The 27,228-nt window shown below is 42.3% G+C and overlaps 1 long non-coding RNA gene across 2 annotated transcripts; it reads right to left on the bottom strand.

The window, feature by feature from the left end:
* Positions 1–3,017: 3,017 nt before the first annotated feature.
* Positions 3,018–26,745, bottom strand: LOC309529025. Of its 2 annotated transcripts, none has more exons than XR_014218040.1 (5): positions 26,647–26,745; positions 21,553–21,724; positions 11,861–11,960; positions 9,001–9,072; positions 3,018–3,419 (listed from the first exon to the last, which is right to left on the bottom strand). It is a non-coding gene; the product is annotated as an uncharacterized lncRNA (long non-coding RNA). The 2 variants fall into 2 exon arrangements; XR_014218041.1 differs by having other exon boundaries at positions 3,020–3,419; positions 19,296–21,724.
* Positions 26,746–27,228: the final 483 nt, after the last annotated feature.

Raw genomic sequence — 27,228 nt, 5'->3', positions numbered from 1 at the left:
AAGACAAATAATTGAAAACATCTAAAAGATAATTAAAATCACAGCAGGCTGAAAAGAGATTAAAACACATCAACTTCTATGTTTCTAGAGAGGCTTGCCCAAACAAAAGTTTTTTGGGTTTGTTTGTTTTTAAGGGAGGTGCTGATAAGGAGAGTGAACCTGCCTGATGTCAGGAAGTATTATGTGGCACCTGTAACATTGCCAATTCTGCAGAATGAATTGGTAAAATGGGCATATATATAGGATAAGGTGATCCTTCAAGCAATCTGGTCAATAATGCAGGGTTGGCTATGACGCTAGACAAGGGCATGGACACACACACACACACACACACACGGTGATCCCATTATCTCCTGTGTTGTATACATACTGTGTGGTAAATTAGGTTTACAGTGGAACAAGGATTTGAACCTACATCTCTTCATTCCAAGTGCATTCACTGGCTCATGATGACTTTGAGGAGCAGCAACAGAAATCACTTTTCCCGTGAAGGGTGTTGTTTCTGTGTCAATGTTCCTGGTTAACTCTTGTGTTTCCAGTGCTTTTTTCTAAAAAAAATAAAAAATGTTTAGGGGTCCTCTCATTTTCCTACTCATATTGAAATACTGCCCCTCAATGAGGCCAAGCTTGTTGTTGTTATTTAGTCGTGTCCGACTCTTCGTGACCCCATGGACCAGAGCACGCCAGGCACTTCTGTCTTCTACTGCCTCCCGCAGTTTGGTGAAACTCATGCTGGTAGCTTCGAGAACACTGTCCAACCATCTTGTCCTCTGTCGTCCCCTTCTCCTTCTGCCCTCAATCTTTCCCAACATCAGGGTCTTTTCCAGGGAGTCTTCTCTTCTCATGCAGTGGCCAAAGTATTGGAGCCTCAGCTTCAGGATCTGTCCTTCCAGTGAGCACTCAGGGCTGATTTCCTTAAGAATGGAGAGGTTTGATCTTCTTGCAGTCCATGGGGCTCTCAAGAGTCTCCTCTAGCACCATAATTCAAAAGCACCAATTCTTCAGCGATCAGTCTTCTTTATGGTCCAGCTCTTATTTCCATACATCACTACTGGGAAAACCATGGCTTTAAATATACAGACCTTTGTTGGCAAAGCTTAGATTCACAAAATGCTTAGGGGTATGCGTCCCCCTGCGTCCCCCCAGAAGAAAGCACTGTGTGTTCCTAATTAATAAAGCAAGTGGAAGTTTTCACTCTGGGATGGTGCCAAACACTAGTAGTTATAAATACTGATGGATTCATGCAAAATAAACAAATAGCGAACCTACTCAAATGACACTGGCATTACACCCCACAAACATACTAAATATTACCACCGCAATCCCCTCTCCCCCTTCTCTCTCTCCTCCTTCTTCCCCCACCTTACTCTGTATAATGTCTCACATCAAATGTAAAAAAGACTTTACAATTTTTTTGAGGGGGGGGAGAATAATGCACATTTTTGTGTGAACCAAGATCTTGAATGAATGAATGAAGTAGGAACCTGATCAGATTACTGCTGAATGGCCCCAAATGACAGCAAAAGGCATTAATAAAATCTCCCATGAATATTGACCAAGCTCCTGTGGCAGATGACAGTGGTGGTGTTGATGACTCAGAGTGCGGGTGCAAACATGCTCCTTGGGCAAAGGGGATCTGCAACCTATGCAAACATGTTTTGCCTGTCTTAGAGCATGACTAACTGTGGCTCCTCTGCTTTTGCCGTCTGTCACCAACTCAACATTTACAGTCCATGGGAACAGCACTGATGAGTGACTGCACCGATGAGTGGCAAAAGTTGCACACTGTAGAACTTTGCATGCCTTGATAGCTGGGTGGCTCCACTTTGTCTGTCATTATGCAAGGCCTCTTCCTCATTGGTTTCCAGTTCACCTTGATGTTTTGTCTTCAGCTGACTCGTAGCACCCTTCCAGCCTGTTTTGAGACAGTTTGTAATGTGTTGCGAGGAAGGTGGAGTAAACTCACAACAGAAGCTGCTAATGGAAATGTAACAGCAGCAAAAATGGAACAATAATGGGGAACTGGAACATGGGGATAGCTTTCCACAGAGAGCAGAGAGGATGCTGTGCTCCACAAAAGGCTATTGGATCTGCCACTACTGAGAAGGCCCTCTGCCTGGTTCCCTGTAACCTCACTTCTCACAGTGAGGAAACCAGCAGAAGATCCTCGGAGGAGGACCTCAGTGTCCGGGCTGAACGATGGGGCTGGAGACGCTCTTTCAAGTATACTGGGCTGAGGCCGTTTTAAACATTTAAAAATTTCTCTATGCAGGGCTGACTTCAGATGTCTTCTAAAGGCTGTACAGTTGCTTGCCCCTCCAATATTTCTCCAATCAAAATAGGGACATCCTAAGGAAAAGCAGATAAAATAAAAAACCCGAGATGAATTCTGTAAACCTGGGACTGTCCCTGGAAATAGGGAATTGGAGACTCTTCTAGAATGAAATGACCCATCTTGTTGGCAGCCCTGGTCACTTGGAGATGTTACCTGTCAGAGGGCTCTTGGGTTTGACTTCAGTTTGTGTGTCCTATGATGTTGGCTAAGGGGACATTTCCAGTCCTACCTGGAGCTGTTGGGGACTGAAACTGGGGTCTTCTGCATGTAAAACTCTAGCATTGCACTAGCCAATCTATTTTCTATTTTTGACTTCTTGTTATTGTGTCCTTCTCCCTGGCTCCTCAAAGCCTGCCCTGGGCCTATGTTGCTTCTCTTCTCTTTTTCCCATTCCTGCCCCCTCCCCAGCCTTTAAAGCAAAGCAAGAGTGAACATTATCAGACCAGCTGCTTTGGTGAAGCACAAATCAGTCTCAAGGAGGCTCAGAATTCCTTTCTTAAACTGGGGAGGTTCACTAGTACAAAACATGAACTCCTTAAACTCCTAGTTTAAGGTATTTAGTCAATACAATTTCCTCTCTCCTTCTTTAATTTGATGGTCTCACTTTTATATTTAAAGAACAGTTTTAATTTTGTCCCCCCCCCCTTTTGTGCTGTGCCACTTTCTTCTTCTTCTTCCTTTATAAATTTCCAGTAAAAAATAAGTATAGTATGAAGAAAAACAGCCAGCTTTATCTATCTAAGGTTACTCCCTCAGGCATATTTTCACCTCCAGCCATTGCTTTTCTAAACTCCTTCATTTTCAGCAAAGAATTTGAGCCTTTTCAATGGACATAAAAGTTCAGCAGGGACTTTTAATTCAGAAATCTTTTATTTGCTTACGCGTGGATACTCAATTACCATATGGATAACAATGTTGTAGTAAGAAAATCTTTTTTCCCAGTGTTCAGCATATAATCTCTCCTTTCTCTGTCAATTTTCACAGCTTGATGCACCTCAAATAATGGAAACGTGACTTAATTTTCAGTCTGTCCTTGAACAGCATTCAGTAAGTCCTTTTGATTGACTTGTACTAGCTTGAGCTCCTACTGGAACAGAGGCTGTATTCAGTAGCAATTTTTTTGGTCACATTATAAAATTAAATCTTTAGTATTCTTTTTTAAAACAAGCAAATATGCACTTTTACCAAGAAAATCAGCTGGTATGCCACTGAGGTTTGGATAGGAGGGATTAAGCTAGGCATTCATTGTATTAAGGATTTTGGCCTTAACAAAATCATGCAAATCCCAAGCTTATGAACAGTTCAGCGTAAGTCTATAGATTTATCAAATTTGCCAAATCCTGGGCTGAATTTCTGATGATCAAGGATCAACCCATTCCTGTCATTGGGGAACATATGGATCTACTCCATGTTGTGACTGCAAATGTATATATGTACAAAATAATCTAATTGTGGCAGAAACTGTTATGATAACTCACTGGCCAAAGGGATAGAAAATTGTTTTTGTAGGATGTAGCAGCATTTTAAGTGACTTCTTATTCCTTCTCCTCCTTCTGATCCATGCACTGCTTTTAGGTTTAAATTGTGTAGCTTAGTGGTAGAGACAGGGGAGAAACATGATCCAGTTCAAATTCAAAGTTACCTAGCTCACACTTTCTGAAACAATATGTGAACCAAAGCACAGTTGTCCTTCTTAATTCAAAGTTCCTCAAATTTTGCAATGTAATGTGCACAGAAATGCATATACTAGGGTAAGATGTGCATGAAAGCATGTACATTAGAGAAAATAACATACCAAAATGCATTATATTAGGAAACATTGCTTTGCAAAAATGTGTACGTTAAGGAAAAGTGTATACTAGGAGAAATTTGTACAAAAATGTTGATAAATTTTCATGATGACCTTTTTTTAAAAAAAAAAATGCAGAAGCTGGAGATCCATTCCAGCCTTTTTCTTCTGCCTGCATCTCTCTCTGTCTGTTTCCCTTGATTCCCCATTTTTTAAAACACTGGGGGGTATCTGAGCGCACATGGTGGCACACTCCCTGCCCACGTTTATGACAGGATGACTGTCAATGCATGCAGATTGAAATCACTGGCTGCAGCAATTCAGCAGAGTTAAAGTCTTATGCATTATATGCAGATGTGCCAAATGCAACACCAGCCCCATTACTGCTGGCACCGAAATTTGTGTTGTGTGCCAAGGTATGGATGAAATTGTGTCTGCTTCCTATGGCATTGATGCCTGGGGTTGATCATGTTGTGGCATCGGGAGGATGCAACAGCAGCAAAGGAACAGTAGAAAACCTTCTGAGTAGTAAACAGTGTAAACCTTCTGAGTTAGGAGGAGGCTTTTTGGCATGCTTGAGAAAATGAGAGTGGACGTGGGGATCAAAGATACTAACAGCTCTTGAATTCCTCTTTTACATGATGTTCTCCTACACATCACCCCCCTCCCTGCAAGAATTGTTCTCTGTGTGAGTCTCATATAGTAATAATGCAAGATCCTATTGCACAAAGTAGCTGACTTTCCACCCCACTGGGTGTCTATTCAGTCAGTTACTCAATCCAAAGGAAACATCCCTGATTAAGCAACCAGACACTGTGCCATGTTACGCTATTCCTGAAACCAGTGAACAAGTGCATTGTGTGACAGACGGGGGGAAGGGTGTGCTGTCATCCACAGAAAACTGCTACTAAGCTAAGGTGTCATTTTATACACATCACAGCAGTTTAAAGACTCACAGAATGATAAAGGTTACAACAAGGTCATTCAGTCTTGGGCCAGGCATATCATAACCTCTAAATCACCTCTCGACTGATATTCTTCCCTTTTTTTTTTGACGTAAACTACAAATCACAAAACTTCCAGCCTACAGCCATTAAACAGAAGGAACAGCCTCACACAGAGTTAAAACGGTATTCTTCCAATCACCTTGGTAACACACTTATTTTTAATGAGCAAAATTCGCATAAAGCATTTAGATATTGAGCTGTATCCTTCTATGTTTTTACATAAAACATCGTTTTAATATACAGCATTGTTTCTGATTGTTTGTATATACTGAATGACTTCTACATATGGAATTGTGTTTACATATGGAATTGTTTTTAATTGTTGATGTGTGTTTTTTGTTTTACTGTGAAACACCTCTTTGAGATTATCTTATTGGAAGTGCTTCATAAATGGAATCAAATAAGTGCATATGTGTGTTCCGAAATATATATTTCATGTTCACAGTTTTTAATCATTGTTTGTCCAGAGCCTAGAGGGGCATTCAGACTGCCTTCTCCTACCCCAGATGAAATGTTAGTCAAGGTGATGTACCCTATCACCCATGACAATTGAACATTCTATGGCTTTTTAAATGTGTTTGGGGGAGGGGGTTATTAGGTTGCATTTGGTTTAGTTTTAGCATGTATTTTGTGTTCCCATTTTGTGTTTCGATGTTGTGAACTACCCTGTGATCTTCCGGTGAAGGGTGGTATACAAATATATAAATAATAAATTTAATAAATTTATTTAATAAATAAATGCTGACTTGGACTGTTGCAGATTGAAACCCAGCAGCATCTAGATACCACACTCTTTCACAGAAGGTAAAAATGCCAGCTGCTTTTAAGCTAGACTACACTACATTTTGGAATATCTGACTTAATGCTTAATGAAATCTTGGATTTGTTTAGAGTCAGGTTGCCTAGCATGTCCATCATGATACCTGAAATTGATAGCCGACATGAACCATGGGAAGTGATTGAGGTAGGAAATATTTGTTATTTGTATCATAGCTTTGTGGTAGCCTACATGCCGTGTATACCCTGCTAAAAGGACCCCAAATATCAGAGCTAGTGGAAAAACATCTCCCTCAGACTCCAAAGACCACTGCCAGACACAGCAGATAAGCCCTGGACTTGATGGACCAACGTTATGACACAGCGTAAGAGAGCATCATATATTCATTAATCTCCTGTGCTATTAAAACTGCTTAAAATATCCAGAGAAGCTGCTGCCAATGACAGCCTTTTTCTTCTGTGGTTCCACTTAAGTCCTTTCACCCTCACTGTAAGGGAACAGCGTCATGAGTTACGAAAGCAACTGATCAGGGAGCAAGGCAGGTGGAGTGCAGTGATATCAGCAATGGAAGGTTGCACAATATTTTCCTGGAACAAGGGGCTTCCTCCTTACTAGGAATGCCTGAGCAGTGCTCTTAGTTTCATGGGAAACACAAAGTCCTTTCAGATACTTTAAGTGTTCAGTCAGGCCTGATTTTTGATATACACCCCAATAAACTTAATGATTCTAACCAGTGCATTTTTCTGGAGAGACGCAGGGGTACACATACCCCTAAACATTTTGTGAATCTAACGGGAGAAGAAACTAATTTTTCAAAAAAATGTTTAGTTTCTTCTCTAGCACAGTGAATCGTCAGTTCTGCTGTTACCCCTGATGACGGCTTTATTTACTGTCACGGTGTCCCCTAAGTCTCAGATGGAAGCGAGTGTTTAATGTGTGAAGGAGTGTGGATTGTGGATGTGTGGTATTTTACTGATGAGAGTTTAGCCTCATTGAGGGGCAGTATTTATTTTCCCCAGTTTGAACTATAAAATGGTGATTTTCTTGAGTCAAAATGGAAGTACCCCTAAACAATTTTTTAAAGCACTGATTCTAACAATTTTTAAAAAAACAAGAAGAAAGCCCCACAGATTGTAGAGGAGATTGCAGCTTTGGGGGATCTTAAAGGTAAAGGTAAAGGGACCCCTGACCATTAGGTCCAGTCGTGGCCGACTCTGGGGTTGCGGCGCTCATCTCGCTGTATTGGCCGAGGGAGCCGGCGTACAGCTTCTGGGTCATGTGGCCAGGATATCTGGTGAATCAGAGCAGTGCACGGAATCGCCGTTTACCTTCCCACCAGAGTGATATCTATATATCTACTTGCACTTTGACGTGCTTTCAAATTACTAGGTTGGCAGGAGCAGGGACCGAGCAACGGGAGCTCACCCCATCACGGGGATTCGAACCACAACCTTCTGGTTGGCAAGTCCTAGGCTCTGTGGTTTAACCCACAGCGCCACCCGTATCCCTTGGGGGGGGGGTCTTATCTTATCTTATGAATAATAAATAGTAAGTCTAGTGGCAGTTAGCCTTAAGTGTGTTTTGCACATCCACAGCATTAAAGTAAAACACTAATCATTTTTATCTTTCTAAGCTGGTTCAAGCCTATCTACTCATAAAATCAAGTGATTCTTTGTACTACCTACAGTGGAAGTGTAGTTGACTGAGATAAGAGATAGGGCCTTTTTAGTGGCAGCACCAATACTATAGAACCATTAAACTTAGGTGGCCCCAACACTGGTTGCCTACTGAACACTTTAAACTTAATTTCACGATCCTTTTGGCTTGCCAGGATGATAATAATTTATCTGAAGGCTACATTTCATTTGCTACACCTGCCTCTGCTATGTTCAATTCAATATTGTTGTTTTATTTCGATATTGCACTTTTAACTATTGTAAGATGCATTGAATAATGCACATGAATTAAAAGTAATTTTTTCTATAGAATTTAATCCTTTTTAATAAATAGGACCCCTGGTTTTGACCACGATGAGCCAATGAAGGATATCTCCCCCCCCGGCCCCAATCCGATCCCCAAATGCATTGAAAAGTATTAAAGGGGAGCAAGATGCATATTATGCCCCGGAGTCATGATTCTGAACAATATGGAGACATTGATGGCTTCACTGGTAGGACCAGGAGCAACAGACTCTCCCGATCCCTCCAGACACAGCCGCGCTGGATCCCACAACAGCAGTTGGGTAATAGAAATGCTGTGATGAATTGATGGGTTCATTAGTGTACAATTTAAGAATCAATGGACAAGGCTTCATAATAGAGCGGAGCTCGCAGGAGCCAAGTTCCAGCACTTTAATTGCAGCAGGAGCTCAACGTCGACATTTATTTTCTTAAATGCTTCCCCCGAACAAAGAAAACAATCAAACAGATTGAGAGGCTGAGGGATAATTTGGTGCTTGTGCATGTGTGTATGTTTGTTACTGGGGAATGGAAGGGAGTAACTTAACTGGAAAATCACTTAGAACAGCTTGGCAGTGTTTACGACTGTATTAGGCACAGTTCAGAAGAAGCATTTTCACATTATTCGGCTGGGCTGTCCTAATGAACATGCAGAGCTCAAATAGGCTCTGGTCCTAACAAGAAGGTGCCCAAAATGAACAATTAGAGGGTGCGCAACTGTAGAACTGTGGGTGGATCACATACATTTTCATCTAGATAATCTGCAGCCTTGCTTGTCAGGTTAAGACACAGCCAAAGGTGGACTGGGTCTGTGCTCTATTTAGTTTTCAATTCGACTTTGCTTTAAATCAGCATGCTACTTTTGCCTGCCTCCCCAGGCACTTCTGGGGAGGCTTTAAGGGCCTCAGAGTGGTAACGTTCCCTGTTAAACGGGCAGCAGAACACCTCTTGGTATGTATGGAGAACAGCTGGGGTTCATCCAGTGGCAGGTAGCTGGAGTCTAGGATCTGTGCATGCAGATGTAGATGGCAACCAAACTCTGGGAATGTTGACTTCTGGATACCTGGCTGATTGATTTGTAACTAGGGATGGGAGAGGCAGACAATCCAGTTTGCATTTAAAGGTAAACTTACCTAATATGTGATCTGAAACACAGCCGTCCATTGAAATCTGAATTTTGCAATGGAGTTTTCTAGCCAAGGAATCTGAAAAAAAGAAGAAGCATCCACTAGCGTAAAGTGTGTCTGTGAATGCATAGATTGGTGAAAATAACATTTAAAAAATGCATTATGTCAGGTGAAATTGCTTTTCAAAAATGAGTACAGTAGGAAAAATTGTATACAAAAATGTGTATATAAGGAGAAATTTGCACTGAACTTCAATAAATAAATAAATCACAAACCGGTGTGAAAATATGGAGAACCAAATTTAAGACTGGGAAAATGAGGAACTGAAAGAAATTGGAATTGACACATTTGCCCAGCCGTCCTTATAGACAACATGGCTGCAGTCTAAGATTTGTGTGTACAGGTATGCACAGCAATCCAGTCTTGGGCATCAAGTTGACCTTCAGACCACCCTAACCCACTGGATGATTGAATTGTAGCTTATATATCTAGCTCATCTCTGCCTGAAGCAGGAACCACACATTCTCCCCCCCCCCCAACATGATGTGGATCATCCTCCATGAACTCGGAAAGAAAAACTCAATCCTGTATAATGAACTAAAATAACCACAGCTACTACAATGATCTATCTCCAAATACAGGGAATTAGCAAGGGCTCTAAAAATGTAGACATGTGAGAGGGTGGTACACCATGATCTTCTTGAGCTGCCACTTTCTATGGAAGGCAAGCTGCAAAAGATTGATGTTATGACTGAAAGACAGATAACAGAAGCCCTTTGCAATTAGTAGCTCAATGACAGCTAAGGGTAATCTGTAGCGGAAGAGTGCTGGGGTTGGGGGAAGCAGGGCATGCGGAGGAGAAAAAAGTTGTAGTCAGCCGTACTTTCTGTAACATCCATCCCATTTCATCTGTTCCCCGGTAATGATGGCCAGAGGCAAGGTCTAATGATACATTTTTTACCAGTGAGGTGTGTGTGTGTGCGCGCATTGAAGACAGACATTATAAGAGATAAAAATAGGGCCAGTATTAGAAATGTTTTGTCTGCTATAAATCTGCTGGAGAATAATAGCTTTTCTTCTGAGGAAGGTGATGCAGGCAAATTAAATATGCATACCACATAAGCAGAGATGGCTGGCCATGAAAGATAGCTTCCTCCTCTTCGTCCAAAAGGAATAAAACCCTGAACTTCAGCTATTCATGTCGAACTCAGTGGTACCTAAGGGACTGGGAGAGAACCCACAAGCAGTGGCGTAGCGTGGGGGGTGCCAGGGGGGCAGGCCGCACCGGGCTCAACATCTGGGGGGGGGCGCGCTCGCTGCCTCCAGAGTCGCCGAAGAGCCTCGGGCGCAGGCTGTAGCAGAGCCGCATGTCTCGCGGCGCCCAGCTGAAGGCGCCCGGCAGGCAGCGGCTCTCAGCGCTCGCCGCGGAGGACGCGCCAGGCAGCCCCTCCTCACAGCCCCGCCTCCGCCGGTGCTGCTGCAGCTGCTGGGCCGTTGCATTTTCCTCGCCTCTCTGCCCCCCTCCTCCTCCGGGCAAGCGGCGTCGTTTGGGCAGCAGCGCCAGCGGCAACTCGCAGGTTAGGGGGTAGGGGGGGCGCAAATTACGTGCCTTGCCCCAGGTTAGGGGGCGCAAATTACTTGCGTTGCCCCGGGTGCTGACAACTCACGCTATGCCGCTGCCCACAAGGTGTGTGTGTGTGTGTGTGTGTGTACACATGGTTATGGGCCAGGCAAATTCACAGGTAGGCATGGCACTAAATAAAAAGGGTGTTATATTCTAGATGCCAGCAGAATTATTTGAAAATACAAAATGAAAGCAAAAAGAAATAGTTTTCAGCCCTACATGGTAAGCTCTTTCTTTTTCTTCTTCTTTCTGGAAAAACAAATTATACGGCACCAGCGGGATAGCTTTAATGCGCTCCAAGAGGATATTAAGAAAAGGGGGGGGAAACACCCCCAAGAGGCAAAAGAAAATGTTCTCTATAGGAAATTAAGCCAGACCTCGACAAACAACAACAATAACCTACAATGCAGGTAAAACTTCAGACACGAATCAATGAATAGAGAATGAACATTAACAGAGCCTGAAGCAAAGGCAGCCAGTACACAAAAGAGGAGAGAGGGGCTTTGGAGCACCCACTGAAACAAATTCCAAACAATATGCATACTAATGAACTCGCAATGCCACTTAGTTTTGCATCCATTATTCATTGTTTGGCTTTACAGAAAATGCAACTTCACAATGAAGTGATTACAGGGAGCATCAATGGCAGCAGGATGATAACAGGGAAGGAGCTGGCCGCTGCATCTGTTCCTTCAACCTTTGGTCCCGGTGCATGGAAATTAACATTGAACTGGCAACTAGAAGGTAGGTTTGGACAAGGACATCGCTCCCAAAGAACTGCAGGGCAGTGGTACTGCCAGATCCATTATTTCTGTCATTCATTCTCAAAAAGAGTTGCAAGAGGTCTTCAAAGAGAACATTTTGGAAGGCCCTCCACACAACAAGGGTTTGGTGGCCAAAGAGAAGAGGGGGCGTGTCTTCTCTTGCACCTCCTTTGGGTCCTAGGAAAGGAGAGTGCTTTGCACAAAGAGATTCCAATTCAAGGTGTCCTTTTATTGAAGGACAATGTAACTGAGTTTGTCAATGTAACTGAGCTTTATTAAATATGTTAATACTTTTAATAGCCTAGGCCTGACATACATAGATGATAGGTGATAGGTAGGTAGGTAGGTAGATGATACACAAACACTATTTTAAATTTCTCTTGGTTGGTGGGTTTCTTAGTGCTTTTAATGGGAAGCTATTAAAACTGTTCATTGTTGAGAATAGGAAGTGTATTTGAAGCAATGTTGGGTTCTGTACCTCCATTTGCTGCTTCATCCTGTTAGTCCAGGCCATGCTGCATTATAATTTTGTTATCTTTCAACCGCACCTTAAGCTGGAGCTAAATGTATGAAATTTCCTGAAATAGAAATAAGACAGGGGGTGGGGGGAAATAAGGGATTATATTTAAAATTACATCTTTGCACACAGGTCTGTGTGTCATAAGTAGCCAGTGAGGGGCTTACACTCCATTTCACATTCATTGCATTGGCTTCCTTACTTTAAGACTACACCCCTCCATCAGATCTCTGCAGCTGATCTTAGATAAGCAGTAGAAATGACAGTTTAGCTTGGCAGCTTGGCTGGTCTGCTGAATGTGTCAAGCCTCCAAATACAATCTGACTTTTGCCTGTTATAACACCCTTGGCCATGGTAGCAAGCTGGTTGGTTCACTAAAAAAAAGGTGTTTTTCCTTTGACATTTCACACTCCATGCATTCAGACGTTGTTGTCTTGTCCTGACTTTTGCCTTGACTTGGGGCTTGCTTCTAACTTACAATTAGAAGCAAGCCCCAGGGAAGGGAGAAAACATTCAATCAGTTCATTTTTTCTATATGCAAACTGAAATGTCATGATCCTTAGAAATGTGCACTTCTCTGAATTTTGCATTTAAATTCAAGAAAAAAAAGTATGCAAAAAATGTGTAGGCAGGATACAGTGGTACCTCGGGTTAAGTACTTAATTCATTCCAGAGGTCCGTTCTTAACCTGAAACTGTTCTTAACCTGAGGCACCACTTTAGCTAATGGGGCCTCCCGCTGCTGCTGCACAGCCGGAGCACGATTTCTGTTCTCATCCTGAAGCAAAGTTCTTAACCCGAGGTACTATTTCTGGGTTAGCAGAGTCTGTAACCTGAAGCATATGTAACCTGAAGTGTATGTAACCCGAGGTACCACTGTACAACGAATGAGCCCACAATCAGTAAACTAGTTCGGTAAAATTGCTGGTAGTTCTTAGGAGACCCCTATTCAGGGTGGTTCCTCTTCCCAGGCAACTCTAGGAAATGTAACTCCCTGAGGAAAAACAAGGGTCTTCTAGCCACTCTCAGCACCCTTTACAAACTACACTTCCCAGGATTCTTTGGGGGGAGCCATGACTGTGATAGGAAACTGCTTTAAATGTATGGTGCAGATCAGGCCCTCTTCTGTGTGATGGCCTTTCAGGTATTTGAAGAGCATTTTCATGTCTCCCCACCCCAAGCCTTCCCATCTCCAGGCTAAATGTACCCAGTTCCCTCACCCTTTCCTCATAGGACTTTCCATACCCATTAAAAGCAGCTGGCAAACAGCAATAAAAGTAGTCTGGCTACTGCTACTAATTAGATTTCTTACATGCTCCTTCCCCATGAGATTGCAAGGCAGGTTGCAACATTTTCAAAATACGTTATTCTATTTAAAAATATATGTATTAAAAATGGATATAGTAAAAAAATAGCAGTTAAAAAAACTTACATCAAGAGACTTTATCTAAAAGTGAAATCAGTGATCAAGCCCCAAAGGAGGGTGGGGGGCTGTGAGGCAGGAGGGCTAAACACACTGAACAAGAGAATAGAGGATTCTGGCTTTCTACTGCAACAAAACTATTTAAGAAAAATAGAATATGAATGGGGTGATCTTAATCTTCTTCTCTCTTTTTTTGCCTCTGCTGAAATTCAGTAGGCTGTGATGGGAAACACAGGCCAAGAGGAGGAGGAGGAGGAGAAAGAAAGTAGGTTTCCTGCCGGAAGCTATTTTCTTTAGATTTACCTTTATTATAAAGAAACTCTCAGATCAAATCAGGAAGAGTAAATAAGCTTCCTGGAATAGTACCCAGGGGTTTTGTTTTTGATAGAGAAACAAAATTGGGAGTTAGGTTGGGGAATCCATCAGTGTCCAGACCTTAAAGGCACAATAGTCTGCTTTATCTGTGCAGCAATTTTGCTGATTTCAACTCTAGGGCCGTTTAGTCTGTAGCTAATTAGATGTGCCCTTACTAATAGGCATAAAAGTCACAGGCACAAAGGGAGCTGACTTCTACTGAGACACAGGAGCGGCTTGCTCAGTGGGGCAGAGATGGAGCAAAAGTCTTCTGGCACGACCAACGCTGTTGCTGCTGCTACTTGCCAAGAAGGGAGGGATGGGACAGCAATGGAGTCAGGGTCATGCAGATGCACCTTTGGGAGTGTCAGATTGGCTTCACTCACACACTCACATTGCCTCTGCTGTCCTCTTGTGCCGATGACACTGCTGTCTGGAAGCTATTATAGAAATTAAGTAAATAAATATCAAATATTGATGTGGCTCCCCACTCCTGCATAGACCGACCATTGGTCCAGAGGTGGATTTAGGGCAGTGTAACCTGTCCTGCCGCACTGGACACCGAGCCTAATGGGTGCAGCAGGGCATGGCAACTATGATGTAGCAACCTGAGAAGAGTGGAAGGTGAGAGACAAGGAGGGTCACCGTCAGGGAATGGGCATCAGAGGAGGAATGGTGGAGATTGCCCCCCCTTCTCCTGCACTTCCCAGAGAAGAGGAAGACAGTATAGATTTAGATCAGTGGTTTGCAGAAGGTCATAGTTCAGAGGCTGCAGGAGGGGGGAGCTGGGAAATATTGGGAGAGGAGCAGGAGGAAGAAGCAGCACCAGGGGAGAGACAGCTGACAGACTCAGTGTCTTTAGAAAGCATTCCAGACCCCCTTCCCAGGACCCTGTGGGCATTGAGAGTAGGAGAACAGAAAGCTCAGAGGCAGAAAGCACAGATCAGCCGATGCAGGGATGATGTATAACAGGAGAGACGGAGGTGACATCCAAGAGGTGACATCCTACAACTCTCTCTGAATATTGAATAAAATACCTTGGTAAGAGCTTCTTGTTTTTTCCATTACTGGCAGCCTGCTGTGAGGGAGGGGGATCAGATTCCCTGAAGCCTGACAGTCTCCCAATTTTGTCTTTGCACAGGGTGCCACTGCAATTTGAAAGACCAAAGTCCCACCTTGATTGGACCACCTAAGCTCAGAAGGTCAGGTGGGATTTCTCCCAGCTGATGAATTTTCATAAAGATTTATTATTATTTTTAAGAATAACTGATGGGAAATGTGAATGAACTTAAATGGGAAAAAATGAGAAACTGAGAGGCTCATCCATCACCATGTGAGAGTTTGTGAAATGAAACCCCTTGAATTGCTGGGTGAATCACTAGATTCTCTCGAGGAGCAGCACAATGAAATGGTTGTGGTTCATTCTACCTAGAAACTTAGTCTCAACAAAGGAAGTCACTGGATACTTCTTTTTGCATTTGCACATATTGTTGTTCAGAAGGAGCAAATGAATGTGACGCATATGCAGGCTGGAGACTGTTCTTGGATCCGCAGCGGGAGGATGTGGCCGAGGCTATAGAGGGTGTGCTGAGGGCCTTTTTAATGTTAGTTATTCCCAGTGCTTTTTTTCTTTTTTAAAAAAAATGTTTAGGAGTACTCATATTTTCCTACTCATATTGAAATACTGTCTCTCAATGAGGCCAAGCTTAGATTCACAAAATGTTTAGGGGTATGCGTCCCCCCAGAAAAAAAGCACTAGTTATCCCCCACCAAAGACAAAGGGCACAGCCTTCTCTGCGAATATCCTTTCTTGTGATGACTTTTGCAAGCATTTCGTAAGGTTGTACAGTATTTTGAATTCCTGGTAGCGATTCCTAGCACGAGGGGAGCCACGCTGGTAACAGCGTTTCCACTCAGCCTCGTTTATCACTGTCACTGGCTATTTTTAGTCAGGCTTCTTGGGAAAACGGTGAGAGCAATTTGTGAAACAGCACAATGATGCTGACAGCAGTTTATCTTAGCAAGATTATTACTCTGTGTACATGACTGACTAATGGTAGCTGAATGTTTTAAAACAACCACAGTTTCAGTACATTTCTTGCCTTACCCCCCCCAAAGGCCCCCCCCCCACTTTCCAAGGGCTTCAGACATAAGGGATTTATTTGAGTTGACAAGAGATGGAAAGGTAAAATGGAGAACAGCCTGAAGAAACAATAAAGCTGAAAGTTTCCAGGCAAACTCAAGTCTGTTCTGTTTCTTTTTTAGCTGCCCCCGGTATGCTCCCATATGGTGCGCAGATGGGCATGGAAGGGGCCTCAGTGGTACAGGAGTGTGGGCTTTAGGGATCAGAGACACAAGGCGATCCCCGAGGAAAGGCGCTTTTGAGGGCTGACTGCTTGGACCGAAAGGGCTGCTGCCACAATGTTTTATTGTAATTATTTGTATAACTTTGCTTTTACATATGTACAGTGGTACCTTGGGTTACATACGCTTCAGGTTACAGACTCCGCTAAGCCAGAAATAATACCTCAGGTTAAGAACTTTACTTCAGGATGAGAACAGAAATCATGCTCTGGTGGCGTGGCGGCAGTGGGGGGCCCCATTAGCTAAAGTGGTGCTTCAGGTTAAGAACAGTTTCAGGTTAAGAACAGACCTCCGGAACAAATTAAGTACTTAACCCGTGGTACCACTGGATAGAGTATTACTTCTAACAACATTTAATTGCTTTATAATGATTGTTTTCAGTGCTTCTCATTTTCAAGTGTATGCCTGCTTGAGTCCCGTTAGGGGAAAAGGCAGGGTGATAAATAAATATATAATAATAAGTTAAACAAACAAACAAGCATACTCAGAGCCTTGCCACAGTAATTCATGCACTGGTTACTTCAAGACGGGATTAGTGCAGTGTGCTCTGTGTGGGGCTTCTGCCGTGCTTGATCCAAAAGCTGCAGTTAGCACAGAATGTTGCGACATTATCGCCAGCAGGACTGAGACACTGTCGGCATATAACACCTTTGCTCAGAGATCTGCGCCGGTTGCTGATTTGCTACCAGGCCAAGTTCAAGGTGTTACTTACTATTAGTATATAAAGCCCTTAACAACTTGGGGACCTGTGAGATCGCCTTAACCCACTTGACCGCTTCAATCCATAGAACTGGCACTCTTAGAGGTGCCACAAAAAAACCCCTTGTTCTGCATTTGAAAGAAATGGATCTTTTAATGCGGCAGCACCCAAACTTTGGAACTCCCTGACTATTGACATCAGGCAGGTGCTCTAAAAAGCATTTTCATTTAAGTCAGCCTATCCAGATATGTGAAATGTTGACATGTGTTTTCATCTGTTTTTAGCTGCTCATTCATTGTCGTTCTTTTTTGGTATGTTTCAAATAGCTGTTCTTCACTCTTTTTACTGATGATGTTATTAATTCTTTTTGCAAACCACTTTTATTTTTCCTTTCTTTCAGTCAAGTAGTGTACAAATTTGATGAAATAAAGACTACAGGTGGCACACGCATTCTCAGGGAGCCATGGCAGCAGCAAGCAGAGCTTTATTCCACAAAATGAGGACATTGCTTGGAGGCTGCCCTCAGAAAAAAAATACTCCTGCATTTCCCAGAAGGAAAGTCCGGAAGCATTCGCGTTGCCGCAGAATCCTGCACACTGATTCCAGGGTTCAAAGCCTGGATGCAAATGCATAATGAGACCATTTGTAGTCATCCTCAAGTGGCTATTGTCATTGCATCCTGAAACGCCATCTAGTTCAATAGCTCTCAGGATACCCATTACAGCCTCTTGTTGTCGACGGGCAGCAGTGTCACTCGGCTGTAGAAATAAACACTCCAAAGAAAGAGGGAGTCGGAACAGGGCCTGCTATTAAACGGCAGCGCTGATTTCTCAAGGGAAGCTGTTTGAAGCTGTGTTGCCTGAGGAGCTTCAAACAGGGCTGGCTGGAACACAGGGGGATTCTAAGGGAGAAGGCTGATGGGGCTGTGCCCTGCGGGTATCACTGCTTTTCAACTGCTGTTGTACAAAACAGCAACAATTGATGGAAGAGCAGAGCCTGCCTGGTAACCATGGAAGGAAGTCAGGCAGGGGAAGGACCTACGGCAATATAATACCTATATGGGCTGATTTTCTACAGATGGCAGTAAGCCCCCAAGCCTTTAAAACACAGCAACTTGGCTCGAAGCTCAGGCATCCCTGTCGATCAGTATTATCACTGATCCATGGATACGGCGAGCAGCACAGCCTCCATGCCGGCCAGGCGGCTCCAGCAGCTCCAGTGGAGCTGATCAGGTTTCGCCACAAGCGATTTGCAGGCCGCAGCAACTCCAGGTTTGATGTGCTGTCCCGAAGAAAACAACAACAAATGTAGTGGATAAAAGTGTGGTTTGGAGCATTGTGGAATTCAAGTGAATGCGCAGAAAGCATCACAAAGGGTAAATGTGAGGATCTGTCTGGTGGTCATGAAGAACATAATAATTGCTTTGTGAAATATATTATTACAAAAGTTGGATGCCTCCCCCTCTCTCTGCTGAGCTGTTGTAAGAGTCCATGAGGTTCCAGGCACATACCTAGGGTCTGTGGTCCTTTGGACAATTGAGACATGGCGGAAACTGTTGTAGCTTTAAGAAATATGGTTTATTCACCTATTTATACCTTCAGTCTGTGTGGAGCAAGTCCAGATCTTACAGCATGGTCATTTCAAGAGGGGCTTGTCCCCTACAGCCACGGAGTTCAAAGCATCTTTCCCAGCCAGTCTGCCCAAGATGGATCACAGTCTTCCTTCTTCCCCTTCTTCCCAGAAACCCTTGCTTGAGATTTTCTTTTCCTATCACTTCAAACACACCCACCCCACCCAACACCTTGGCAACATCTTTCTCCCCAGGCCGCAGGATTCCTTAGATGGCCCATCAACTCCTTTTGTCATGTTAACAGATTTGCTCTTCACTAGGCCAGCCAGTGCATGAGCCACCACTGAAAAGGCCCTGCCATGGGTCAGCGCCAACTAGGATCAACACCAATCCTATCGTTTTAGAAAGTGCAGATTTAATACAATTGCCTTTAAAGGCAAACTGAATCGAATTTCTCCCCAACTCCTACTCAGGACTAAACACCACTGCATCCCATGAGTTCATTAAGACTTATTCCCAGGTAAATGGGCATAGGATTGCCATCCAAGTGTCTTTGCTCTTTTTAAATGCTCCACTAGTTCAAGCTTTACAGATCTAAGCTTCTGTGTTTAAAGGAGCTATATTGTTGTCATAGCTCCTGCAGTTTAAGCTATAGGGTGGTGAGCGGGAGACACGTATACACACAATTCATTCTCACTGACACTTTGGTTTGATTTTTATGTAAAATTCCTAATTATCACAATGCCTCCACAACATAGCTCTTGAACAGATGTGTTAGAGACAAATGTAATTAGCATCCACAAGCACTACTATATTTGGGTTCTGCAGGATTCTCTGTTTTGTCAGCTTCAGTGTATTTGTGTTCATTCCCACGCTTTATTTTCTATTCTAAGTTGGCCACCCCCCACTTCTTAAATACCACACATCCAGTAGGAAATCACCACCCCACTACCTGAAAATTTTTTAAAATTGCATTTAGACCCCACCTTTCCTTCAAGTAGCTCAAGGTGGTGTCCACAGTGTACACAAGAAGAGACCTCAGCAGTGAGCTCTGCCTGGACCAGGATAACTGCCTAAGGATGCCAAGTTCTGACGCCATGTCTGCCCAAACGAGTGCTAGAAGAGAGTCTGAGCTGCTGCCTCCAAACAAAACTAATGCACAAACATTCAGCTTATTATTCCATGGCACATTTCCCAGGTGACAAGCATTTATTCATAGCCTGTCATTTATGGTGGTGCATTTTTAATAAAGCTATATTTGCAGCACTGGCCTCCTGGTGCTATAGCCTGTAGCTAGTAATGAATGGCAGCCTGCCGAAAGCAGCAAACAGCCACCCTGTAACATCCAGAGGATGTAACCAGGCTTCTCTTACAACCTCTTCTACTTTTCCTTTCCCGCTTAAAAACCTGTCAGGACCGGAGGATATGTCAGCTTGCCCTTGAATCTACTGCACCTCGATCAATCCATTGAATCTCAGAGCTGCGTCTGCCTCTGACATCACAGCCATTTCTCCAAATCCCATCTGTAGACAAGCTAATAGTTCTGTCCTTTGCAGATGTCTGTGCGGGGAAGTCAGGTTGGGAAGTGAACTGCATTTCAGAAACTTATTAGCAAAGGCAGAACTCTCTGACTGTGACCTTTGTCATCTGTAGGGAGGAAGAGAAATCAAGTGGCAAGCAAAGTGGGTGGGGGGAAGGGGGGAAGAAGTTCTTTTGAAGCAGCTTCCCTGCTGCTCAGAACAATACCAAATGTGTGACATATGAAGAGAATGCGACTTACTGTAATGCAGGCATCTGAACCACCGGCTGTTAAGCGCACCTGCCATTGCCCTCTTCTTCCTTTTCATCTACTCACTGCCTGATGCTCTCGTCACACTCCTCTGTCCTTTTGCCAGCTGGTCACTTACTCCCTCTGACCCTTTATTTGCTTTCATTCCCCCCTCCCAAAAAAAGAGGACATCTTAAAAATTATTTCCTAATGAGAGGAAGCAGCTATTCTCTCCTGGCACACATCTGCAGCTTTTGCCAACCCATGCCCTCCAGATGTTTTAGACTCCCTCATTCCCAACAAGCGGAACATCTGGAGTTTAGTAAACATCAGGCTGACAAATGCTGCCTATCCAAGTTCCAGCTTCTAGCATTGCTGTAGGTTTGCAATGGTTTCTGTGCTGCATCAGTATCAATCCCACACAGGATTCAATGTGATGGACTTGGATGTAGGGAAACTGGGCTTAAATGACACTTGCTTGCTGGATTGTTTTGGCCAAGTTGCTTGTTTCCCATTTTTATGATGGGCAAATTAGAATAAGAGGGCTTCATTCCAGTGATATCAACACTTCTGACATTAAAGCAGAAGAGAGGAGTCAGATACACGAAAGATACTGATTGTAATTGTCTCAATGGGTTGTTAGGATCAGAATAGATTTCACTTTAACCATGACTCCTAAGTTTTTCTTATTCCCACCACCCCATTGGCTATTGCATGTTCATTTTGAACAGGATTATGATGTAGAGGGAGGAGGAGTTATGCTTCCCCCCAATCATCTCATCCACCTGTTTGTCTCCAAAGTTGCAAATGGGGGGGAGTTTTTTCCAGTAGGAAAATATCACAACATAAAGGGTTAACTCTCCCCATGCTGCGGCCTCAGCCCAGATCAGCATCCCCTCCCCATTACTGCTGCTCACTTAAAAATGAGAAAACAGTGTTAATCTCAGATTTCAAAGATGCAGCTAAAGTTTGACCTTTCATTTCTTAAATAGAAATGGTACAGATTTGTTGTAAAGGGGTTTGAATGAGATGAGGCGCTCTGTGGAATTTGGCAGCTGTGGGGTGAGGAGCGGAGGCAGGAGCAGTGTTTTCTGAAGCTGCACATTACAGTTTAAATGTGGCAATTCTGGGCAACTCAGTTTTCAGCTTAGCACAGCAAATTGCCAATAGCGAGATTTTCTTCCACACTGCGCTGTTGTAACATAATTAGGAATGAAACTAACAGGATTTTGAATTCCCTTGTTAAACCTTGAGGTGGGGCATCCAGGAAGAGTTTTCAAGCACTTTCCTCCAGAGATCTGCTGAGGCTGCAGGGGGACCTCTGTTCGAGGTTTTCTTCATCAGATTCCTTTCCACAGAACTCAGTCTTTTCCCATTCCAGGACAGTGTTTTCTTCCAGACTTATGCTAAAGTTATTAGACAACTAAAAAGAAAAATAATGCCCCCTCCTGCCCCCCCTCAACAATTAAGCACACCTGCTCATCTTTCTAGCAGAACAATTTCTCAGACTTCTTCCACACCGGGTATTGACTATGAATGAGCAAGGCTTTGTTCATCCAGTTTTTGCTGGGTTAGCTTCATGATGTTGTGATTCTTCTCCCTTTTCCTTGCCTCCTCTCTCCCCACAACACATCTTGGAAGATCTGACTTTTTAAAAACACAAAACAAAACAGTGGAACAGCTATTGATTTTCTGCAGGTGAAGATGGCATAGGAAAGTTTTTAACGTTTGATGATTTATTGTATTTTTAATATTTTGTTGGTAGCTGCCCAGAGTGGCTGGGGAAACCCAGCCAGATGGGCGGGGTATCAATTTAATAATAATAATAATAATAATAATAATAATAATAATAATAATAAAGTTGTTCAGCAGCTTTGGTAGTTGATTATAGCCTGCATACCTTGATCTAGAATTTTTTGTCTCTGTGGTCTGACTCACAGAATCGCAGAATTGTAGAGTTGGAAGGTACCCCCAAGGGTCATCTAGTCCAACCCCCTGCAATGCAGGAAACACAGCTAAAGACTTCCTGACAGATGGCCACCCAACCTCTGCTTAGAAACTTCCAATGAAGGAGAATCACCACCTTCCGAGGTTGTCTGTGTTGTGGAGGGTGGGGGTGATTTTAAAAAATATTTTTTAAAAAAACATTCAGATAAAAAATTTACAATCAAATATTAAACAAACAAAATAAAAACAAGATTCCAAGGAATCTCTTGGACTTCTCTCCTCCACTTTGTGGGTCCTATTGTTAACCATTTCCACCTGCATCTTTTATGATAATCCAACTCTTTTACATCTCCATTGTGTCCAAAATTCACCATTAAGCTACAAATGATATTCCTATCCTGCTAACGATTTTAACTGTTTACAATGGTTTTTAAGATAGGTTTTCACCATTCCTTATTAAAATTTTGGTCTTCCTGATTTCTTTTTTTTTTCCCAGATAAATTTTTATTAGTTTTGCAACAGAAAAGAATAAAATAAAAGATATGCTTGACAAACACAGAGTAAAAAAAAATAATAGTAACACAGCAACCAAACACACCATATATACAATAAAATATTATCACCTATCAAATTAACATTGTCATCTCTTTCTGGACTTCCTTCAGCCTGCCCGTAAATCTTCCGCAATAAATCTCTAAAAATACACATTGCCTAGTTTGTATTGCCGTTGAACATTCTTCTACCTCTATTTTCCGTGAGCAATACCTCTTAAATTTTCACAGTGCTTCTCTAAATCCCCTTAACGATATTTGACCTTTACTAATATATTCCAAGTAATCCACATACTTCCCCCAGTCCTCGATAAACTTTTGGTCTCTCAAATGTCTAATCTTTCCCGTTAATCTATCCAGATCCGCGTAGTCTAGTACCTTCGCTCTCCACTCCTCTATTGTTGGCATTTCCTTTTTTTTCCACTTCTGAGCAAGGATTATCCTTGCTGCTGTAACTGCATAGTAAACAAATTTATGGTCTTTCTTTTTTATCTCGTTCCCCAACATCCCCAGCAGGAAGATTTCGGGTTTTTTAGCAAACGTATATTTTAACACCTTTTTTAATTCGATGTATACTTCTTCCCAAAATTTTTTCACTCTCCCACACTCCCACCACATGTGGAAGAAAGCACCCTCCTTCTCTTCGCATTTCCAACATTTACTGTCTACTTTGTACATTTTAGATAGTTTCACAGGTGTTATATACCACCTGTAAAACATCTTCATGACGTTCTCTTTCACAGTCATACATGCAGTAAAGTCCAGACCTTCTTTCCATAAGATTTCCCACTCTTCAAACTGTATAGCATGACCCACATCACTAGCCCATCGAATCATCACTGCCTTAACTTCTTCATCTGCCAGGTTCCAATCCAGCAGCATCCTATACATTCTAGATATTATTTTCACCTCTTTATTTATAATTTCTGTCTGGAATTTTGATTCTTTGTCTGCATACCCTCTATCTTTGGTCTCTTTTCTAAACATCTCGTTGATTTGGAAGTGGTGCAGCCAGTCATAGACATATTGCTTAGTCTGCTCATACGGTTTTAGTTTCCATTTACCATCCTCTTTCATTAACAGTTGTTCGTAGGTTGCCCAGTCACCTTCCATATTAATTTTCTTAATACTCATCACTTCGAGGGGTGAGAGCCAATGGGGAATCTTAGGTTCTAGTATGTTCTTATATCTTTCCCATATTTCAATAAGTGGGCCTCTGAAGATGTGATCTTCAAACCCCTTATGCGCTTTCTTCTTGCCGCACCAAAGGTAGGCATGCCAACCGAACCTGTTGTTGAAACCCTCTAAATCAAGTAATTCCTTGTTCTCTAACTTAACCCAGTCTTTTATCCAGCAGAGGCTTACTGCCTCGTAGTAAAGTCGCAAATCCGGTAGGGCAAAACCTCCCCTTTCCCTTCTATCTGTCAGCAATTTATATTTTATGCGGGGTTTTTTGCCCTGCCAGATGAATCTTGATAATACTCTCTGCCATTCTTTAAACGTTCGGTTCCCTTTAATTATGGGAATTGATTGAAATAAGAATAGTACCCTCGGCAATACATTCATCTTAATAGTATTAATCCTTCCCCAAAGGGATAGTTTCAGTCCTCCCCATACTTCCAGGTCTTTTCTTATATCTCTCCACACTGGCTCGTAATTATTTTTAAATAAATCTATATTTTTAGGTGTGAGCCAGATACCCAAATATTTCACTTTCTTAACCACCTGTATCTGTGACTGATTTTGGATTATTTCTATTGCGTTTTGTTCCATATTCTTTGCCATCAACTTTGTTTTTCCTTTATTTAATTTAAAGCCTGCTATTTCTCCGAATTTGTCTATTTCCTTTAAAATTTCTTCTATCGTAGTTATTGGGTCTTCCGTCATTATGACTAGGTCGTCTGCAAATGCTTTGGTCTTGTAGGCATGATGTCCGATTGTTATTCCTTTAATTTTCTCATTTTGTCTAATAGAGTTCAACAGTACTTCCAATACTATTATGAACAGCAGCGGGGAAAGTGGGCATCCTTGTCTCGTACCTTTCTGTATCTTTATTTCTTCTGTCGCAATATTATTTATGATCAGTTTAGCCTTTTGTTCTCTATATATTGCGTTCACCCCGTTGAAGAAATGCCTACCCACTTCCAGATGTTCTAGATTCTTCATCATAAAATCCCACGCCACATTATCAAACGCTTTTTCTGCGTCTACAAACATCATTATCGCCTGCTTGTCAATCTTAACCGATAGGAATTCTAGCATGTTAATTATATTTCTTATATTGTCCCTCATGCTCCTGCCTGGGAGAAACCCGGCTTGATCTTTATGAATAGTTTCTACCAATAGGGACTTCAGTCTTTTTGCCAGAACTCCCGCAAAGATTTTGTAGTCCGTGTTTAGCAACGAGATTGGCCTGTAATTTTTAACCTGGGTTAGATCTACGTCCTGTTTCGGAATTAGAGTAATAAACGCCTCTTTCCAGGTCTCCGGAATTTCCCCTTTTCTTAGAACGTTGTTCATTACTTCCTTCAGAGGGTTCAAAAGTATTGATTTCATCTCTTTATAGTAGCTTGCTGTGAACCCATCAGGTCCCGGGGCCTTCCCTCTTTTTAGATCTTTAATTACCTCCTCAATCTCTTCTGTTTCGATTGACTTATTTAGTTGTTGCTTCTTGTCGATTGGGATTTTCTGTACCAATTTATCTTTTAGATATCTCTCTATCTTCCTTAAGTTATTTCTGTCTTTCTTTTTATAAAGGCTTCGGTAATAGTCTAAGAACTCTTTCCTAATTTCTTTTGGATCAGTGAGCTCTTCTCCCTCTTTTATGATTCTATTTATTGTATTTTGTTCTTTTCTCTTCTTAATTTGCCACGCGAGCCACTTTCCGGATTTATTTGAAAACTCGAAGCTCTTTTGTCTTAACTTTTTGATGTTCCATTCTATTTCTCTATTTAGTATTGCGGCAAATTGAGCTTGCAAAATTTTTATATTTTCTTTTATTTTCTGACAATTAGGTTTCCGAATTAATTTTTGTTCACTGTCCATAATCTGCCTTAATATTTCCTCTTTGCCTTTTTCTCTGTTCTTATTCTTAATCGAATTCTGTTGGATAAAATATCCTCTTATTACAGCTTTACTGGCATCCCATACTGTATTGATGTTTGTACCTTTGTCTCTATTATCCATGAAATATTCTGATAGTTTTTTATGCGCGTTTTCAACAATTCTCTGATCATTTAAAAGATAATCTTTTAATCTCCATCTAAAGGTTCTTCTATCATAGGTCTCCATTTCCCATTCAATCGAACTGTGATCAGAGATTATTCTCGGTTTTATTTCAACTTGTTTTACCCTAGGACAAAGTTCGCTTGATATCCAGACCTGATCGATCCGTGACATCGAATTATGTGACTCAGAGTGAAATGTAAATTGTTTATCTAAAGGGTGTCTGAGACGCCAAATATCCATCAGATTACAGTTTTTGACCATTGAGAAAAAAGATTTTGGCAGTTTCCCTTCTTTGCTCACTCCTTCTCTCAGTCTGTCCGCTTCTAGGGAGACTACACCATTCATATCTCCCATTAAAATGATTCTCTGGTCCATATATTCCGAGATTTTCTTTTCGAGGTATTTAAAGAAGTCGGACTTATTATTATTTGGTGCATAGATCCCAATCACAATCAAATTCTCCCCTTGCCAGCTAATCCGGACCGCAACCATCCTCCCCTCCTCATCTTTAAATATTTGTTTAGCATCGATCTTTTTTTTAATATACAACACAACACCTCTTTTCTTTTCTCTATCAGAAGACTCAAATTCGTTTCCCAATCTTCCTGATTTCTGATTCTTCAGGTCATTTTAGCCATTTTGGCATAATCCATCAACTTGATCTGCCATTCTTAATAAATAAATAAATCCTCCTGTCAGACTGGGAATATCTCCTCACTCACTCAAGTTTAGAATATCCCACCAGTCTTCAGCAGAGTTGCTTTTCTTTCAGCAAAGTAATCGGCTCACGTATATGTTAAGCAAAGCTTTAATAATAAAGAAAATTTTAACATGGTAACCTACTATCTGAGAGAAACTAAAACGTGAGGAGAGAATGACAGTTGGCCTCTCTAACTGAACTGAACTGAACACCCAATGGGAGGGGCCAATTCCAGAGCACAACACTGAAGCCCCGCCCACCAAATGACAGGCATTCTACTGTTCAAATTAGGCCCCAGTGTTTTTCTTACATTCTGTTCCATTATCAAACAGCTCTTACTGTCAGAAAGTTATTCCCAATGTTTCCCTACCCCCTCTCTGGGTATCATTTTAACCCTTCCATTTCCAAAGAGCATTGCCTTTCATATCTGTAATCTAGATCTGGAGCACCTCAAGAGAAATGAGAGGATTTAATTCTTCCCCCCTCCCACGCTATGGTGGCTCTGCCTCCACCCTCTCTCCTGGTTGCCTGCGGTGCCTGACAAGCAGTATGGACCAACACTTGTGAATGATCTGGGCCGAAGGACTAGTTTGGCAATTCAAGTAGCTCCCCGGGCATGAGTCAGAGTAGTCTTGGGTTGTTCTAATGGTATGTCATACACACATCACGCAACAGCGGCTTAAGCCCTCAGGCACGTCCTTCCCTGGCAGATGTTTTATTTTTTG

This window comes from Podarcis vaucheri, assembly GCF_965113315.1.
Source record: "Podarcis vaucheri genome assembly, chromosome: 3".
NCBI lineage: Eukaryota > Metazoa > Chordata > Lepidosauria > Squamata > Lacertidae > Podarcis > Podarcis vaucheri.
This window is presented reverse-complemented; position numbering and strand designations above follow the sequence as displayed.